The sequence below is a fragment of the Ambystoma mexicanum genome, chromosome 6q, assembly GCF_040938575.1.
Source record: "Ambystoma mexicanum isolate Mex_15411 chromosome 6q, UKY_AmexF1_1, whole genome shotgun sequence".
Taxonomy (NCBI): Eukaryota; Metazoa; Chordata; class Amphibia; order Caudata; family Ambystomatidae; genus Ambystoma; species Ambystoma mexicanum.
In genome coordinates, this window is record NC_090937.1 from 517,299,111 (window position 1) to 517,319,499 (window position 20,389).

The 20,389-nt window shown below is 46.0% G+C and overlaps 1 long non-coding RNA gene across 1 annotated transcript in view; it reads right to left on the reverse strand.

Annotated features, from left to right (window-relative positions):
- Positions 1 to 11,228: 11,228 nt before the first annotated feature.
- The window catches only part of LOC138516141 (uncharacterized), a 34,286-nt gene continuing 25,125 nt past the window's right edge, over positions 11,229 to 20,389 (reverse strand). Inside the window, exon 3 of the long non-coding RNA XR_011282232.1 lies at positions 11,229 to 11,780. This is a non-coding gene — a long non-coding RNA (uncharacterized lncRNA). The remainder of the gene's footprint in view (positions 11,781 to 20,389) is intronic.

The window sequence follows — 20,389 nt, forward strand, 5'->3', positions numbered from 1 at the left end:
TAGAAGTCTCCGCCTTTGGCTTCCATACAAATACTTTGGGCCTGATTCTTGGAAAAGTGTGCATCGATCCCGCAAAGCCTGCTCGCAGAGAACGGCCCTAAGCGCACATTTTCGAATGCATGCTTTGTGTATTCATGGATTGAGACGCGCATTCCAATTCGACCCACAAAGAAAACCTAACTGCTCGAGGAATGCCCATGACATGCCCCCACGCAAACCAAAAACAGAGCCACAGACTAACCAGTCCAAAAACCTTGCAAACCTACTCCAGCTCTCCATAAGTAACGGCTGCGCCCTTGAGAACCTGCATTAGCTCCCTGTAAGTAACGGTTTCACCCCACCCAATCTGCACAATGCCCCATGCAAGTAACAGCTGCATCCCTTTGATCCCGTAAAGCCTATGCACCAAAATAGCTGCCAAATACCCAGACTGCACAGCAGCAACCCTCAAGCCTAGAGACCACTCACCAGCTTCCCTCACCTCTGATACAACCCACCAGCCCCCCTCACTTTCAACACCACCCATAGGCAGCCCCAAAAGTCCTCACACCACCCACAAGCCCCCCTAACGTCTGACACCACCCCCAGGCAGCCCCACAGATCCTCACATCACCCACCAGCCTTACACCAGCCCCACACAGCCCAACAGGTCCACAAACCACCCTCCAGCCTGCCTCACCTCTGACACCACCCACAGGCAACCCCACAGGTCCACACACCACCCATAAGCACCCCTCACCTCCAGCACCACCCCAGGCAGCCTCACAGGTCCTCACACCACCCACCAGCCTGCCTCACCTCTGACACCAACCCCAGGTAGCCCCACAGGTCCACACACCACCAACCAGCCCCCTCACCTCCAACACTACCCCAGGCAGCCCCACAGGTCCTTGCACCACCCACCAGCCCCCTCACCTCCAACACCACCACTAGGCAGCCCCACTGGCCAACACACCACCCACCAGCCCCCCTCCCCTTCGACACCACCTCAGGCAGCTCCACATGTCCTCACACAACCCACCATCCCCCCTCACCTCCTACACTACCTCCAGGCAGCCCCACAGGTCCTCACACCACTCACCAGCCCCCCTCACCTCCGACACCACCACCAGGTAACCCCACAGGTCCACACACTACTCACTAGATCCCCTCACCTCCAACATCACTCCCAGGCAGACCGATATGTCCGCACACCACCCACCAGCCCCCAACACATCTGATGACACCCCAGCCTGCCCTGACATATACCCCCCTACCAGTCCAATGTTGAACAACTACTTACCTCAACTCAACTGGCCTGCCACTAAAATGAAGCACACTGGCTTCATACCCACCCATTGACAAAACAACTGGGGGGACTGATGCAGAATCCATGTGTGTCGCTTATCACACGACTCCCTGGTACATCACAAACAGTAGCACAGCAACAGGAGAGCAGAATGTAGCATCAGTGACACAGTGAAAGCACAATGTACATGTGACACTGTACAGCTATGGAATTCAATGTGACGTAACATTGTGCCCATGTGCCATTGCAATGGTCCAAAGTCCCATAGGTGAATGACCGAGGAGGACACAAGTCCAAGACATCACTGATAGGACAGAATCACATGTAATGCGTGTGTAGAGGAGCAAGCAACAGTCAATGAATGAAGGGGTTCAGGTAGGAAATCATTGCATTCCAAGCGCTTCAACTAACAAAAGTTGAACAACTATGTGTTGGGGTGATGCGAAGGAAGCCTGACAGTGTGTGAGCCAAGCAGATGAATGATATGTACAGCCAGATATAAACAAACTCACATGTGATGATGAAGTATTCCAGTGCAGATGTGCAACATGACATGAGAGCACCCACTGGCTAGTACCTGATGGTAATTGGTGGGTGACCATGCATTGGGAGGCAAGCCCCACAACTCCACAATTGATGAGTGTATGACACACATCTACAGCTAGGCACCCAACCCATGTGACAGTCACACAACACATGCATAAGGAAATGAAACCAAAGAAAATGCAGCACATGACCGAAAAGACAACAGCAACTTTGTGATGAACAAAGAGAAAACTGGATTAGCAATATGTGCACTATGACAAAAAACGGCATGGAAAGGGGATATGTCCGAGCGTACTAATGTAATAAAGTACAAAAATAAAAACAACACAATGAACTAAATACAAAGGCAGTGTTCTCAACAGTCTCTCATGACATCCTAAAGGGCAGAGTCATATGTCCGGTACTGGATGACTTGCAGGCTCTCCCTCAACCTCCACACCTCCTCCCCTGTTTCTCTACAAGCCTCCTCCATTATGGCAACCCGCCTCAGTGTCCTTCCCTCCATCACCTCTGCCCTTGCCCTAGCAACCCATGCCATCCTTGCCCGCTGCCTCTCTGCCATTAGCTGCATCCTAAAGTCCATCCGGACACACACCAAGTTGCAAAAGTACCTGCACTCCTCCTGCCAGGTGACTGTATGTTGCTGTCCAACTTGCATCCTCGATGTTGATGGGCCCTGCAAGTATTGACCCAGACCGCTCCTATAATCCTGCTGCCTGGCCAAGCGTACACTGTACAAGTGCCCCCACCATCAGGATGTTGCTCCATGGGGGAGTACAGTACCAGCACTCTCCTGATGTGCCAGCTGTCCAAGTGATGCCTGTTCTTGGGCAGGTGCCCAGTCAGGTACAGTGACCAACACATATGTACTTGCTGGGACTTCCAACGGAGGCAGTGACATTCTCACTACAAGACTGGGTGGTGTGGGTTGGCTTTGGAGTTGTGGACGCTGTCATGGAAACTGGCAAGGAAGGTCCCCCAGAGGATCACTGGTGCACGGAGGAGGAAGTGGAGGAGGGGGCAACTTAATTTGCCAGCAAACAGAGACCACCCAAGAGCAGCGCACATGCCAGCTGGCCCAGGTAAAGGGACATCAATTTGTGATGCTGTGAGTGCTTGGAACACAACGCTCTCACATCATCATGAATCAAGGCCGCCTGCCATGCAATCCCAGCCATCAGGGCTTGCATCATCTCATGGGTTATCGCTGTGGCCCCAAGAAGAGGCACAGTCTGGGTGGAGGCATCCATGATGTTGGTCATTGCTCTATCAGATGGAACAGGTACAGGAGGTTGGCTAGCTCCCTCCATGGTGCATTGCACATCCTCCTGTCCCAGGCCCAGGGGTGCAGGCTAAACACCCTCCTGTATGCCCCTACCCTACCCTGTGCGCTGTCCTTCACCTGCCTCCTCCTACGCCACCCCCTCCATATCCTTGGATGACTCCAGAGAGCCTTCCTCCCTGGATGAGACTTCTGTTTCCACACCACCATGGCCCAAAGACACTGAGGAGTCCCCCACCACAACAATTTCCTGGGATGTACCCCAAGCAGCTCCACCCTATGGAACTGATGCTTCCCCAACCAGCTCACTCTCAGATGATCTAGAGTCAGGTTGGGCTTGCCGGGGTGTGTGCTTAGGTCTGGTGGCTTTGTCCCAGCGTTTATGCTCCACAGCAATACCTCCACCCTCTCCATGAGCTGCAGCAACTGTTGAAAAGTGGGACAAAAAAACATTGACATCAGTAACCGCCATCAATGGATGTGTTCCATATAGAACATTTAATCATGCAGAATGTACCAACCATGAACTGACACACACACACAATGCACACACACATGTACGTGGCTAGGAAAAATGCAATGCAAATGCTGCATGAATGTAGTGCGAAGGCCCAATTACAGTCATAAAATATGTACATGTCAATACACCAAAACACCAAATTCTACAGGGGTCAACAACACATCACCAAAAACAGGCAACACCACCATGCCAATGAACAACAAACACAAGAATGCCCTGCGGCCTTGTGCATGGGCACATTACAAGGGTACCTGCCCACGCAAACACAGCCACCAATGTGCACATGCAACAAGATGAGCTGCAAGCAAGCAACATGTGCCAGCACACATATCTGTGAACGAATTGAACATGTCTTGTGGCCAAGCATACATATCTTGTATTTACGCAGATCACTTGTGTTACAAATGCAGTGGAATGCAAGGTCACATTCCAGTCCCAGAGACGTCAATGCATCAACTCCACATACGCAGGCATCAATTCACATGTGTCACTATCATTGACTCATGGACTCATACATCATGTACGTCACTCACATGCCCACAACACAGCATGTCCACATATGTCATGCTCACACACTGCACATACCAAGTACAACAAGTCATTAATGCGCCAATACTCAAGCAAATGCCAGTATGCAATATCTGACGCCACAAATGGCTTGCATTGGCATGATGCAGCAATCGTCTGCATCTCACAATACACACAAGCCAGAAACAGGATGTGGCATCTGCAAACATGCATGCCACACATATGCGTTAGAGCATTGGCCCACATGGGTACTGACCAGCAGCATCCAGACGACTTCTCCAGGCCAAGAACTGGGAGTGTAGGTCTGGCCAGAACCTCACAAGTACCCACAGCTCTATCTGGGTTAACCAGTGGCAGCCAGTATGGTACACATCCACGGTGGCTTCCATGTCGAGAGCTGCCAGCACCTTGGAATGGGTATGGGTCTTGAGGTTGTCCCAATGTTTCCGGACCATGTTCCTGGGGTGGACTGCCACCTCCTCTGCATTGATGGCAGCAGTGATCTTGTACCAGATTCTCAGACTTGTGTAGCTGAGTTGAAGAGGGCATCATAGGTGCACAGGACCTGATCAATTAGGATGCCAACTGCGGTGTAGGTGAAGTTGGCAGCCCTATGCCTCAGCGTGGGGTTGCTGCATTCCTCAGATGACGTAGATGTGGCAGACATGGAACTCTGAGGCAAGTATGGGCTTCCTGTGTCCTGGGTAGGAGTTGTGGAGCTTGGGTAGTGTTGGCAGAGGTGGAAGTCCCAGCAACACAGGAGCCCAGGAAAAAGTGGGACAGCTGGCACACCAAGACATTGCCAGTTGCAGGCAGTAGTAGTATAGGAGTGAGTGAGTCAAAGCAGGGATGGTGGAGGCAAATACAGCAGTACGGTGTGTGTCTTGCATCAGCCGATAGCAGAGTTAAGGCCCTTAATGTGTAAGTTACGTCCTGCATGCAGTGACGTAGTGCACCTACGTGGCATGCCTACATGGCTCACAGCAATTAAGTGGTGATATGGGGCACATGACGCGCATCACTGGTTGTGCGCTTGAAGGTTACAATCCTGACGAGTTTCGCAGATGTATTTTAGGGTGCTACACAATCCTTCCCTTCAGGTACGGCATACCACATTTTTTGGGGTGTTGCCTCTGCGCATATGTGCATGTTTTTGTGAACTTTTTGAGGCCTACTGTGTGTCACATATGCAATTATTTAATCTCTAGGTGCTTCTCTGTAGCGCATATCACTTGTTTGACTTTATGCTTACATATGCAATTTTTGTGTTTGGGGTTGCCACTGCCTATCGCGTACAGCTTTTTTCATTTTGGGAACCTTACTGGGTATGGAGTATGCATGTTTTGAATCTCTGGGTGCCACTGCGTATCACTTACCATATTGTTTTGATTTTGGGGTACATTTGAGCCTTCCTGGACCACACATCTATGTCGCACATCACGTAGACTGTTCCCTTCCTCATATTTCCCAGGACAATAACTCAGTGTACCTTCCATTGGTCCCTTATAACTGTGACATGAGTCGAAAGGCCCCAAGGGGGAAAAGGGACAGATGGGGACAAGGTCAAGGATGTGGTGAGGACACATCTTCCCCAGACCCAGGAGGTCATGGACATGGAGTTGAGACATCAGCCCCAGTCACAGGGAGTCAGGAGACATGGTCTGGAGACATCTGCCCCAGCCCCACGAGGAAATGGCAGTCCGCAGTTCACAGGTGGCCCAGCACCTGAATGCCAACATTGTCCCAGCCAGACAGCGGCAGCACCTACATCTCGTGGAAGAGGCTTGACCCCAAGACACGGCACTGGACACTGGCTTGCAGAAGATCAAGAACTTCCCTGATCCTCATTGACTACTTGACCAATCATCATTGTGACGTGTGCCTGTATCCGAGGAGCACCCATACACCCGTGCATTGTATGGTGCATTGGCAGCGGGTAACGGACCAGATAAAACCCTGAGGAGTGGAGATGCACATGTATGAACAGGTTCAGAAGCGGTGGAGTGATCGCACCCGTCACAAGCTCAATGTCAACCTGGCCTCTGCACTGGCAACTGGAGGGGGGGGGCACCAGAGGAGGAGCAGCTGACAGTGCATGAAGATGCAATGATCCAATGCATTCTGATCGAGCATATGTAAGGTGTTGGCAGCCTGTAGAACTACGAAGACACATCGCTTGAGTGGCTGTCATTGTGCATCATATGTTTTACTAGTCATGAATGACTCAGCTTGTTTGTGCAGTGTCGTATCTGGCTGCAGTTGTATGACATCCTTGGGTAATATATGTTTGCAGACATTCAGAATCATGGCCCATGACCATCATTCTGGGAGCACCATGTGTGGTGGACATGCGTAGCACATGTATGTGTGACAGTACACATCACCCACATGGTACTCCCCTGGTACATGGGCATCATGAGACACCAACATCTACTGTTGTGTGCTACATTGTTGTGATGTGCCACTCTGTTCTGCTAGACAGGCACAAGCCATTAATGTTGAACTAGCACATCATGTCATGCTGAGTTGCATGCTCCATTTGTCACCTACTCCTATGGGATGCCTTGTCATGATGCATGTTTGAGCTTTCTATCCCCACGCCTTGTGGTGTACCTAGAGTGAAGGTGCATAGGTGCCCACAGACCACAGCCCCGAGTTGCAGGCATGATGTTAGTGCTTATACAAATTAGTGTAGTAAGGGTGACACCATTCACTACATGGTGAACAATAGCTCATGATGGGTTGTCATGCAGAGGTTGGCATCCTTTCAACATGAAAATCACATGCCGTAAACATTCCATGTGGTAGGTCATATGCATCATGAATTGCAATGAGTGTGTCTGGCTGCATCTCATTCCATGCATGCGCATGGTATTTGTTCAAACATATCAAGTGGCTTACATTTTAAGGCACCTGGTTGGAGTCACAAAGGCATGTATGTGTCCATCAGTTGAAACTTGACAGTGACAGGCACATGCTTGTCACTTCCATAATTGTGCTGCTCAGTTGCACAGACATTGGCCTGTCTGTGAACTGTATACATGCAGACTTTCCCACACCTGTGTCATCTGTCTGATAAGGTCAGAAATGCCAGCTACATGGCACACCCAGATGTGGCATGATGGCTTTGTTGCAGCATGTGTAATGTGATAGGTATCTGAGGCAGTGCTGATTCACAGTCTGAGCATGCACGGCCATGCACTTTTTACCCAGCATTGTGGGATGATGTGTATATACAGGAACTGCATTGCAAACAACAACACCCATGCCAGCTGCATTGCTGTAGGGATGTATTGTTGCACATACATGCCACTTATGGACCTTGTATGACCTTCATCACCATGTCCAAATACTTTGCCTCAGGATGTGTTATATGCGCTTGACATTTGCACATGACCAGCCTCCCCACCAGCATTGTTGGAGCTGGAGAAACAGGGCAGGGACATGTCACTGTAATGCAGATGACACACAGCTATCAAACAAGCCTCACTTCCTGCCTCTCCCTCATCCTCTCTCATTCATAACTGGTTATCTGCTATACAGGCATGGCGTACTGCTACCAGTCTCTGCCTCAATGCCTGTGACACAGAGAGCCTACTGATTGGGACCCCTGCTCCCTCTTTCCCTCCCACATTCTGGCCGCACTCCATGGTCCCACTCCCCTCACCTTCTTGTGGGTCAATGGACCTTGTTGTCATCTTCAAATTATCTATCATTCTCTCTTCACTTCACAGCCCTTGCCTTGAAGGCCCACTTTTAGCTGAACCTCCTCAGAGGCATTTTCCCTTTCCTCATGTTTCCCCAGGACCTTTTTCCGTCATACCCATCCAGCTCTACTCTTCCTTTGAGAGCCTGGTCTGTAAGCTGGTCATCTCTGCCTTCTCCTCTCTGACCATTGATACTATCTAACTGCCTCTTGTTGTGCCACCACCATATCCCTCTCTGAATGGGCTGATTTCTGCTCCTTCCTAATCTCAACCACCTCCAATCTCCTCCTCATGGGTAATTTCAACATCCCATTGGACTCCGCTGTCACAGCATCCACTCTCTTCCTTGACCTCTCCATTTCACTATCCCTATTCATTCTACCTTCTGGGGCAACCCACTCGGCTGGTCATACTCTTCCTTTGAGAGCCTGGTCTGTAAGCTGGTCATCTCTGCCTTCTCCTCTCTGACCATTGATACTATCTAACTGCCTCTTGTCGTGCCACCACCATATCCCTCTCTGAATGGGCTGATTTCTGCTCCTTCCTTTTCTCAACCACCTCCACTCTCCTCCTCATGTGCATTCAACAGCACAGCTGTACTCTTCAAAATCTGCAGGGAACTAGCCAAACCTTCTGCAGTCTCCTGTCCCCTCTTCTGTCCCAGACCCTGTGCAAAGAACTGGCCATACACTTCTCCACCAAAACTCTGGACATCCTGAGCACCTCCCACCGAACCCTTCTCCCACTCCCTTGCCTCCTATGGCTCCTCACCCTCCTTCCTCCTCTCTTTCCTCCTTCTCCCCTGTCAGACCTGAAGAAGTCATCAGAGTTGTCTGCTCCATGAAGGTCTTTTCCAAACAGGTTACCCTTTGCTCCTTCAGAACAATCAAGGACATCATTGCCCCTGCAGTCCCTGACCACTGCAGCCACTATTTGCCACTGGATCTTTCCCCTCCTCCTTCAAGCACTCCAGGGGGCCCCCTACTGAAAAAACCTTCATCAGACCATACCTGTCCAGGCAACTACCACCCCTTTTCTATCACTCCCAGCCTTGGGAAGCTGCTGGAGAATATGGCCTTTCCACAACCTCACACAAGGAACGTGTTGGTGGTCTCCACAACCATCAATCTGGATTCCGAACATCCACTGGCATGGAAACGTCTCTTCTGCCACTCAATCTCTCCTCTGCCTTTGACATAGTCAACCATGCTATCCTCATAAATTGGCTTCATGATAGACTTCCAAGTCATTTTAGACACCTTCTCCTCACCTACCTCCTTCACCACCAGTGGTGTTCCCAAGGGCTCAAACCTCTCCCTGTGGCTCTTCAGCTGGCACTCCTCATGTCCTCCTTCTCTGCCAACTTCCAGTGTTACGCAGATGAGAGACAACTCTTTTTCACATTGCCTGCTGACCCTCTTGCAACTTTCATCATCCCCATCTGCCTATCTGCCATCCAGTTCTGGTGCACTTCCAATGATCTCTGCTTCAATGCCAGCAATACCGAGATCATTCCATTTGTGACCCCTGCTCCCTCTTTTTCCCCTCACATTGTCCATCCTCCATGGGCTCTCCCCCTGCTGCTTCAACTGAAGCAAGAAACCTTGCAGTCACCTTCGAATCCTCTCTCTCCTTCCTCCATCACACTCAAGACATGGCCAAAAAGACCCACTTTCAACTCTTCCTTCTGAAAGTAATTCTCCCTTTTCTCACTTTCTCCCAGAAGCTCAAAATTACCCGATCCCTGATTCTGTCTAGGCATGACTACTTCAATAGCCTTCTCCTGAATCTACCTTCATCGACTCTGCAACCCCTCCAGCTAATCCAGAATAGGGCAGCAAGACTTATCCTTCGTCTTAAGCCCAGATACCTCATCTCTCCTGCCCTAAAATATTGTCCCTGGATCCCGGTTGCTGCACAGATTAAATTTAAATACTTCTGCATCATCACCAGGCAGTCTGGGTCCTGGGGCCGTGCTATCTGCAACTCTCTCTTACTAAATACTCTCCCTGTAAACCTTTACATTCCTCTGGCACCAACTCTCTATGTGTAAAGCATTTTACTAAAAAGAGAGCCAGAGGCTGATCACCTTCATCTGACACCCTCTTATGGAACAGTCTCCCCCTTCCTCTCTGCCTTGAGCAGGACCTCCTCAAATTCCAGAAGCTTCTCAAGACTTCCCTCTTCACCTCCTCCTTCCCTTCCTCCTTTCTCTGCTAATCTCACAGTCGCTGTGATTGGTGACCAGGGCCCTTATTCATCCTTGGTTTCCTGTCCTCCCATACCCAATTGCTGCAGCATCTGCCTACCTTTCAGCACTTGCCTTGGCACCCACCGGCCTTCATTCCGTAGGCTTGCGCTATCTACCCAATGTGGATCCAGGCTGCATAGCACTTAGTATACTAGGCATTTCATCTGCTGCTCACCCACGAGCATGGACATTCCATCACCTACCACCTTCCAACTGCCCCTCTTCTCGCTGCACTTGCACATTCTGAATACTCACAAGGCATAGTAGGTTTGTCTTTAGCCTCCACTGTATTTTGTTTTTAAAGTCCATGTTCACTACCTGTTGCCCTGCAGGCGCTTTGAAACAGAAGTTACTAACTGTTTATGCACCTAACAAATACACAATAAATAAAATACGTGTCTCTAGTTCTCTGTTCTAATCCTTGTTTGTGTGTCATATGTTGACCGTGGTGGTGTCTGTGGATATGGGTGGCTGACTGTTGCCATGTGATGTCCTTCAGCATTACAATGTCACATGTGCAGTACATTATCCTGGTATGTTTGCTGACATGACATTTGTATGGCCCATCATTGTGTGTGTGTGGAGTTACAACAGAAGCCCACTCATAAATCACTTGCAGATGAGATATTTGTATTTCACTCGTGGGAGCACCAATCACAATACTCATACAGATTAGAGAGGAAGGAAGATTCTGAGACAGCTAAGTAGGAGAGAGGATGGGTGGAGATAGATATGATTTCAGATGTCTTCATGACAATTAGTCTTCAGAGGAGGTAGATTGAGGAGAGTTGAAAGAGGAGGTGGAGAGGTACATTTATGTTCAGAAGGTAAGATGTAAGGACAACTATACCAAATATAAACGCCCCATTTTTAATAAGAAGCATATAAACTGCAGCCTCCACACACCATCTGAAAAACACAGATGTGAGGAAATGTGCAATGTCTACAATCTGAATGTATGTTCTAAGTAACTGACAAGGTTTGAGATAAATATTACCAAGTTACCAGAAAGTATCTAGCAATTTGTATTAAAAATGGAGAATGAAAACAGTCCAATCTTGGATGAAAAGCATATCATTTCATATCAGAGACACAATAAGCAGGCATGCTGGTGTTTGCTTTCTTTTTGTATGGTATGATTGTTAAGTTGTATTGTGGTGTTAAAACAGTGGGCACAAAGTGACCAAAACCAAGAGAATAGAGACAGACAACTCCTACCACCAACCCCTCACGAAACTTCAGTTCATACTGGAAACAACATCTTCAATTTATGGCGGAAATATAGATGATTTTCATTCCCTCGTAGATCCTCTGGAAGCAAGTTCAAAAGCTGAGCCGCTTGTTCCGAGAATGACTGGCCACTCCATTTAACCCATCTGAATTTAGGCAAAGCTAGCAAGCTGGCAGAAGCAAAGCTCATACATCTGCTGGGTACATACTGTCAAAGTTTGGTGGTGATGAAATCAGGTGATTGGCCATACTAGGCAGGGATACACCATCCAAAGAGTCTTCATCTTGATCTGTTTCTCCACCGGAAGCCAATGTAGCACTCGTAAATATGGTGAAATGTGCTCTCCAAATCCATACTTCAATAGCACCCTGGCTTTACAGGATTAGGAATCATTATTTTGAAACCTACAGCGGTTGCAACAATGGACCTTTGATAGAGATTTGATTGCAAAGAGAAAGTTATAATGTTGTTGTTAGGTGAAAAGTGCAACATGAAGAATATAAGGACTTTTCAAGGCTGCATTTGGGAACTTGTGTAATATAAAGCAAAGTGACATCTCGCTGACCACACCCAACAAGCCACACGACATGAGTGTTGCTTTCCAATAAAAGAAATGAAACTCAAAGCTTTGGAAAAAGAACGATAAAACCTTATGGTTGTGCCTAGAGTTGCTTCACCGGATTCAGTCCCTTCAATAAAAATACAAGGCACCCATTTACAACTTATATCTGTCTCTGAGCTTGGGCTAAAATCCTTAAATATGGAATTAATTTATTCTGAGCAGCGGTCAGTAGTGGTCTCCTATCAATTAATCAAATTCCTCATCTCTAGTTGTGGAGGAAACTTCACTTCTAGGAAGACTGGATGTCTGATCTCAGTGGCAGCCAGATCATGGAGGTGGGACTGAAGTCAATTAAAACCGTGTCATCTTAACTATAGAGAATTTTCGCCATGACAACATCATTCACAGGAGTCATAAAATGCTACAGCTAGAACTAACAGTATGGGAAAACAAATGTTTTGTTACTGGGCAGATTAACTAAAGATGCCATGTAATATTCTATAAACAAGAAAATAAAGGACCAATGGCATTCCATTGGGAATATTATTTTGCTTATAACTCGTGGAGGGATCGTCATAGAGACTTAATATTTTTTAAATGTTTAGCTTGAAAAGCCCTATCCGCTAACTACAAAACTGCTTTTTATTAAATTGAGTTAATTATGCAAACCAGGTAAATGTGGATAGTTTTGCAAAGAAATGGTGCATGGTTGTGATTTATATGTCCTAATTCCATGCTGGAGAGCCTTGTCAGTGTGGTCCCAATCGATAATCAATATAAAAAACAAATGCAAGAAAATCAAGCATCTACATGTACACGAGAACCCCCAGCTTTATTCAAACAGGAACGACCAGGAAAACACAAAAAAGCATTCTCAATCGTTAAAACACAAAACACAAGCTTTTAAATACGAAACATTTCATAAATGGCGTCATGGTTAGTGATAAGAAAACACTTGTATTCATGTGTTCTATTGGTTAGTAAGATGCAACACATACTTTTTATAGGCGAACGTTACTACTATTGGATATCCTTTAACTGATGGCTCCACCCAGGGATGTCATTTCACCACAATGCCAGGGGTAGCGGAAGTGACATCACACGACCCTTGACCTCTGATGACATCACTGGAAGTGATGTCATTTGACCCCACCCCGAAGTGATATCGCGGGAAGCGATGGAACACAACCTTTCAGCCGTTGACAAAACAGGAAGTGGCATCACATACCATTGTACACTACAAAAAATATGGTTATGATATCACTATAATGTGATGTACATTTCATACAAGAATGGATTGCCATATGTATCGTTAAGATCAGTGGGCCTCATTACACCGATGGCGGTAAGGGTTTACCGGTACCGGTAAGGGTACCAGTGCCGGTAAACCCTTACTGCCTTACTACGAGGTCCCTTCGTGGGACCCTACCTTAACGGCTGGTTTTACCAGCTGTTAAGGACGGGACCCGCAAAGGGACCTAGGAGGTAATTACGGTACCGCATTTTGCAGTATCGTAATTACCGCCTTCCCCATTCCCATTGAGCCCTATGGGGGCAAAAATGGGAATGGTGAAGGGCCATGGTGAATGGGGAATTACCGCCCCCACACACCTTGGAATAGGGCAGTAATTCCGCCATTCACCATGGCAGACTCTGTAAAATACCGGCGGCAACCATGGCGCTAATAGCGCCATGGTTGCCGCCGTCCGTGTAATGAGGCCCAGTGTGTATAGGCCCATAGGACCAAATTACTGTGAATGCAAGCAGACGTCCATGGCCAAATGATAATGATGTGTTATTATATAGCACTTACGCTTAAGCGCTTTATATAGAAGAAATATACACCCAATATCACCCTACCTGTGTTGGTACCCATTTATCAACCCCAGAAGATTGAATGGCTGAGTTGAGCCATTTAAGAACAGACTAAATCAGTGACACACCCCCTGAAGTGTGCCTGAAATTAACCTTTAATGAGTCTAGCAATTATTTTATAGAATTCCAGAAAGACACATTTTTTGGCATTCCTATTCTTTCTTATTTAGGGTCAGTGCTGAAAGTGGCACTCCTGTTCTTATTTTTCTTCTTTTTTAAGGGGCCTGAACTGAACAAGAAAGCGAGCCACTCCAGAATTAAAGATCCACATAGTGCTTGCATTGCATTGCAAAAAAAATATATATATTTTTTTTAATTTTTTTTGGTTAGAGGTCGCAAGGGAGACCACAAAGGTCGCAAGGGAGACCTCAGAGGTCGTATTTGCGACCTCTGATAACCCCCAAATGATGTCCCTGGCTCCACTTAAATGCCTCCTACTAAAATGTTACACTCCATTCTACTATTTCATTGGTTAGCACTATGCTATGGTAAGTAGTTTGCTCAGTGAAATCCAGGAAAATGTTTCAGCATTGGCCTCAAGAAGGGACACATTTGAATAGCTTGATGAAGTAAATACATATGTACATACATGTCACATACAAAGGGAAAACATTGCAAAATAAATTAAGCAAACTTGAGCTATGGAAAATGTTTGTGGAAGAGGAGCAGGTTAAAAAAGAGTATACACATAACTCGTCCATTAAAGGGTGTGTGCAACCAACTGCGACCTCCCTGTAATGAACAAGGCATTTTGCTTTCAACTGTGCCATGGTTATACCTGTTGTAAGCAGTAACAGGTTATTCAAATCCTAAAGGAACAGAGGAACATGATGATGTTAGCATACAAGGAATAAAGGGGGATACAAGAAGCGCATTAGCATTACAAGCCGAAAGTGATGTTCTGCACACTGTGGAAGCGCAGTTGGAAGAAGCGAAAGAAGAATTGAAAATGGTGCAAGGTATGGGAAAGCAGGACAAAAAACAGTAATTACCCCAGACAAATGGATGGGAGGGCAAATAGTATTTAACATAGATGGGGCAATCACTGGAAATGACAATGTAAAAGCATTGAAAAGAGAGAATGTGCAAGACAAGAGGAGATGCAAGTACATGGTGGAGATTAACGCTAACATTAGCAGAAGGGGACAGAGGACAGGGAAATAGAAAAGAAAACAAGGGAGGTTTATGACAGCATTAGCAGCGATGTAATGGGGAAATAGAAAGAGGAGTGTACATAATGGAAGGTCTTGGAAGTGTTTGCAATAGGTTGACAGAAGAAAGTGAGGGAGAGGAAGAAAATTGGGAAGCAGAAGAGGGAGATGAATAGGCGACACAGGCACCTCAATTATTTGTGCAAGGAACACCAGAAGATTATCCACTAATATATCTGTGGGATAGTGGGCCTCATTACACGGAAGGCGCTAAGGGATTACCGGCACCGGTAAGGGCACCGGTGCCGGTAATCCCTTAGCACCATACTACGAGGTCCCTCAGCGGGTCCCGTCTTTACCATGTGGCCAGGCCACACATTAAGGAAGGGACCCGCTGAGGGACTTCAGAGCAAATAACGGTACCGCTATTTGCTCCTTCCCCATTCCCATTGAGCCCTATGGGGGCTCAAATGGGAATGGGGAAGGGCCTTGGTGAATGGGGAATTATCACTCCGCCAACCTTGGAATGGGGCGGTAATTCCCCCATTCACCAAGGCGGAATCGGTAAAATACCGGCGGCAACCATTGCACTAATAGCACCATGGTTACCGCCGTCCATGTAATGAGGCCAAGTGAGTTATGAAGGGGTCCATCATTCCCAGAGCATCTCCCTGTAAATTCAGGAAGGAAACAGCATATGTTTACTAACAGATTAAAGAACTTTTCAGGCCGTAGAGCAAATTGCGTAGCGATAACAGTTAAAGTAAAGAAGGGTGTAGTTGCGCCCGTATGAAAGGCAATAATGAAGTAACTACCTTTGTTCCAGAAAGGAAGGGGGCTGGCTGAGTATATACAACAGCCACAAATAGAAATAGACAACTTAATGACTAAATTCCCATCATTCACAGCAGGAGAAGGCAAGTGGATTTATGAGTTGGAAAAGCCAACATTAGGAACAACGTTGGTATATGGGGGATTTGCTTACATATTGGGGAACAATCAGAGGATATATGGAAAAGGCCAAGGTACCCTGGGTTGACAGCCCAAAATACCATGCATGATGGGTCACCCTTTAAAATTGCTGAGTAGACATTTGGAGGGCATTAAGAGTACAATTTCCAGACACATCAGACATGAGAGTGATTATGACATGCAAAATGGGGAAAATGAGGACCCAGCCACACATATATTGGAGATACAGTTGAAGTGGCGAACTGGGATAAACATGTACCTGTTATTTATCCTACCTTATGTCAGGGTCTACCTGAAGACATGTAATAACACTCTATGAAAGAAGTTGGGATTGAGGCACAACCATGGCAAAATACAATTTTTGACAAATGAAACAGGAGGAGGGAATAACATTGAAGAAATTCAGAGGGAGGAAGTGAAATTGATGAAAAAGAAATTGTCAATTATATTGGTAGAGGGGGCAATGATCATGAAAGAAAGTTGGGGGAAAGCATCATGGGATGAAAGGTCTACAGACAGGTACCAGCCGATATTTTGCTGATATTTTGCATGGAGAGAGGAAAGTAATTATTACCCCAGTGGGAGGGGGTATGTGCTTAGAGGAAGAGGGTATGGGGTTGGCACTGGATTTGAAGGAGGATTTGATGGCATAAGGCCATGATGTGGGGTTCCTGGAGGATTTGGGAGACAATGTTGGGCATGTGGAAGAATTACCCGAGAGGGGGGCCTGTATTCCCTCAGCATACAGCACTTATGCCATACCACAATTGCAGCAAGTACCCGGTACATTTCATTTTACACAACAACAATAATTTCCAAAAGGTTATGTGCAACTGCAGGCACAACAAATAATGCAATACAGCCACAATAGCAGATGTTGCAGCAACATCCACAAGTATCAATATCCCACAAACACAACAACAGCCATCAAACACATTACAAATGCAAACGCAGCATTTGGGACTGTAAAACAGGAACATATTACTGCAAACACTGGTTCACAGAGTAGCGGGAGTCACAGTGAATCATTGAACGGGGGAGAGATGACCATGTAGCCGTAATAGGAAAGCCCACAGATCGGCTTGATATGTCCAGTATTATCAGTAACTCCTGACCCAGGATCCCTGGGTGGTGGTTGAAATGGGAGACACAACATTTTCCTTTTTAGTAGACCCTGGGGCAACACAATCTTGTGTCAAAGAAGGGAGTTTTCCAATGTCAGAACATGTGATGGACAGACATGGATTCTCTGTGGCTATGAAAAAGTTTCCATTTACAGAAAAACTGCCCATAAGCGTAGGTGAACATATATTTGATGCACGATTTGTATTCCAGAAAGACATGTGAGCATATTGCGGAGGGACTTGATGAGCAAACTGAATATGACCATTTTATTTACTCAGGAAGGAATAATAAGTTTGACACCAGGTATTCATATGTACATGCAAAGGAATTTATGCAAGAATGTTATGACTAAACAGAACTGAGAGGAGCGCAATTGACTGTAGAAGTATTCTTTTACGCAGTACAGAAGTTGTTATTATGGCTCCCGCAGATTAAAGACACATAGTTACACTTGCTTGCAGAGTTTTTATTCATGGCCGTGGTCTCCACAGATGTAGCAGAAGGAGAGGTTATTACGATAAAGCTAGCAGCATCAATGCTGTGAGAGGACAGAGTGGTATTACATAGGGTGGATGACAAAGGTGTAAGTTGGCGCACAGTGATATCACTCGACACAGCACAGCGACTAAGTGACATGACAGATGATCATTTATTTGATGATAATGACACATATGATGGAGTTATTTTTGACATCTGCATTCCATACCAGTTGCAGGTACACCCCTGATAATATCATTATTTTAAAAGGTACTATCCTTTTCACAAGAAATACTAAGTGAATTATGGACTAACAGTCCCTATGAAGTAGGATTATTGAAAGGGATTGGAGCAGTGAAAATAAAGTTGAACAAAGGAACAATTTTACCCTGAGTAAAACAGTACCCAATATCCAAAGAGGCAGACAAAGGCCTCTATGGAACTATTGTTGTCCTGATGAAACAAGGGATAATAGTACCATCTGAATCCCCATGTAATATAGCGATGTACTCTGTGAACACAATCCCTCTAAATAACATCGGGGAAGCAGAATTTCCAGTTGTGCCCAATCCCACAACCATTTTGAATAACATACCACCTACGCCACGCATTGTAATTGATTTGAAGAACACTTTATTTTCCGTCCCTTTACACGAGGACTCACAGATTTGACAGCATTTAACTATAGATTGACCAGACTACAACACACAGGACTCCCACAGGGGTACTGTGAATACTGTAGTGTGTTTAATAGGGTTCTGCAAATGGATTTGAGTAACCGGCAGACCCCAGTACCATCATACAATCCAAATATGACCTGGTAGTGTGTAGCTCCACAAAAGACGAGTTCAAGACAGACTCAGTGATGTTATTGACCGCGTTGTCTCAAAATGGATAAAAAAGGGGATAAGGAGAAATTACAATATGGTCGGGAAGAAGTACTTTATTTGGGCTAGTTAATATTGAAATCAGGGAGAAAGGTTACACTTGAAAGGGCAGAGCCATTAAGTATTATGCCCAGACCAGAGACAGTGAAAGAAATGCAGCAATATTTGGGGCCATGTAATTACTGCCATATTTGGGTCTTTGATTACAGCACATATGTTCAGTGCCTGACATAAGGACTAAAAGACGCACAGAAAGAAAACAGTACCATAGTGTGGACAGGCAAAAGGATAGATGCATTTGACGAACTGAGAAAAGCAATAAGTACAGCTGCTGTGTTGTGAATACTAGACTAAAAAGAAGAATTGTACCTGTTCTCCCATTCAAATGGGTGTGTGATGACAGCTGTCCTCACACAAAAGACTTCAATTGGACACAAACAATTTGCATATTATAATGGGATTCTGGATCTGGTGATGAGATGACATTAACCATGTGGTGTGTTAGCGGCAGCTACTTTTGCAATAAAAAAGTGTTCCACATTAACAATGGGCTGCTCCATCACAATGTACAGGGAACATGCCCTTTTTGCCATTTTTGAGAAGCCAAAGTCCATGCTCACCACACAGTGGGCACCTTGATTTGAGGTTATGTTTTACAAGCCACCGATTAAAATTGTTAGGTGCTGCACAGTGAACCCTGCAACATTTATCGCTTAACCTGTGAAGGAAGGAGATTGGGTCCATGATTGTTACATACAGTGTACAGTGACATCCCCCAGATTAAGGAGATCACACTAGAAAGGGGAGAAGTTGTCTTCTTTGATGGGTCATCAATAATAGATCAGAACACGGGATTGAGGCATTTGGCCCAATCAGTGGTAAAAAAAAAGAAGGTGAGATTGTGAGGTAGTGCAAAGTGCGAGTGTACCAAGACATTTTTCAGCACAGCTGGCAGAGTTAGTGGCAATGACAATTGCATTCAAACAATATGAGGACTGGGTATTGATGATATATTCAGATTCAGCCTATGTGACATCCACAGTACTTTCAGGTCTGTCACAGTAGAAAAGGAGGGGTTTTCAGCATGCAGATGGCACACCAGTACAGCATGCTGCATTATTAGAAAGCCTGATCCAGGTGCAGGCATACCCAGCGGCAGCTGCCGTGGTGAAGTGTGCAGCCCATACTAATGACACAGATTTGATTTCTTGTGGCAATTAAGTAGCAGACACAGATGTAAAAAGGGCAGCATATTTTTCATAAATTCTAGAAATAACATATACCACCTAAAAAACGGAGCGCAACATGATGATGAGAGGGAGCTAAATTGCATTACCATTGACACAATTAAAAGAGCTACAGGGACGTGCACCACCAGATACACACAAAGTGTAGATGACGAGTAGGTGTTCATTGTCCCCCACTGACCTGGTGTGGTGACAAGACAGTACAGAAAGCATGAAATTCCTCTCAAGTTACTTGCAGTAGCATTAGAGCAGTGGCACTACCCATCACACACCACACAGGAATATCTTTCAGCAACCATTTCCAAAGAATGGTTCATTGCTAACCAGCATGAAAACGTGAAATTTATTATAAACTGCTCAACATGTCATAAATATACCACTGCACATGCTTTGGGAATGGGAGAGGAGCAATACCCCATACTACAGGCCCATTTTGGAATATGCCTATAGACTATGTTGATAGGCTCCAAAGTTGTAATGGATATCGATACATCATTGTAGTTGCATGCCACTTTTCATGCTGGATAGAAGCAAGACCATGTACTGATGCAGACACCAGTTTGGCAGCTAAGTTCCACATATCTGAGGTTTTTCCTTGATGGGGAGTGTGTGAAGTGGTATGATCAGGTAACAGATCACACTTCGCAAATTAACTATTTTCTGAAATAACATCCTTGCTTGGCATTAAGCACAATCTTTTTTCTGCCTATATCCCCAGGCCAATGACATTGTGGAGCGTC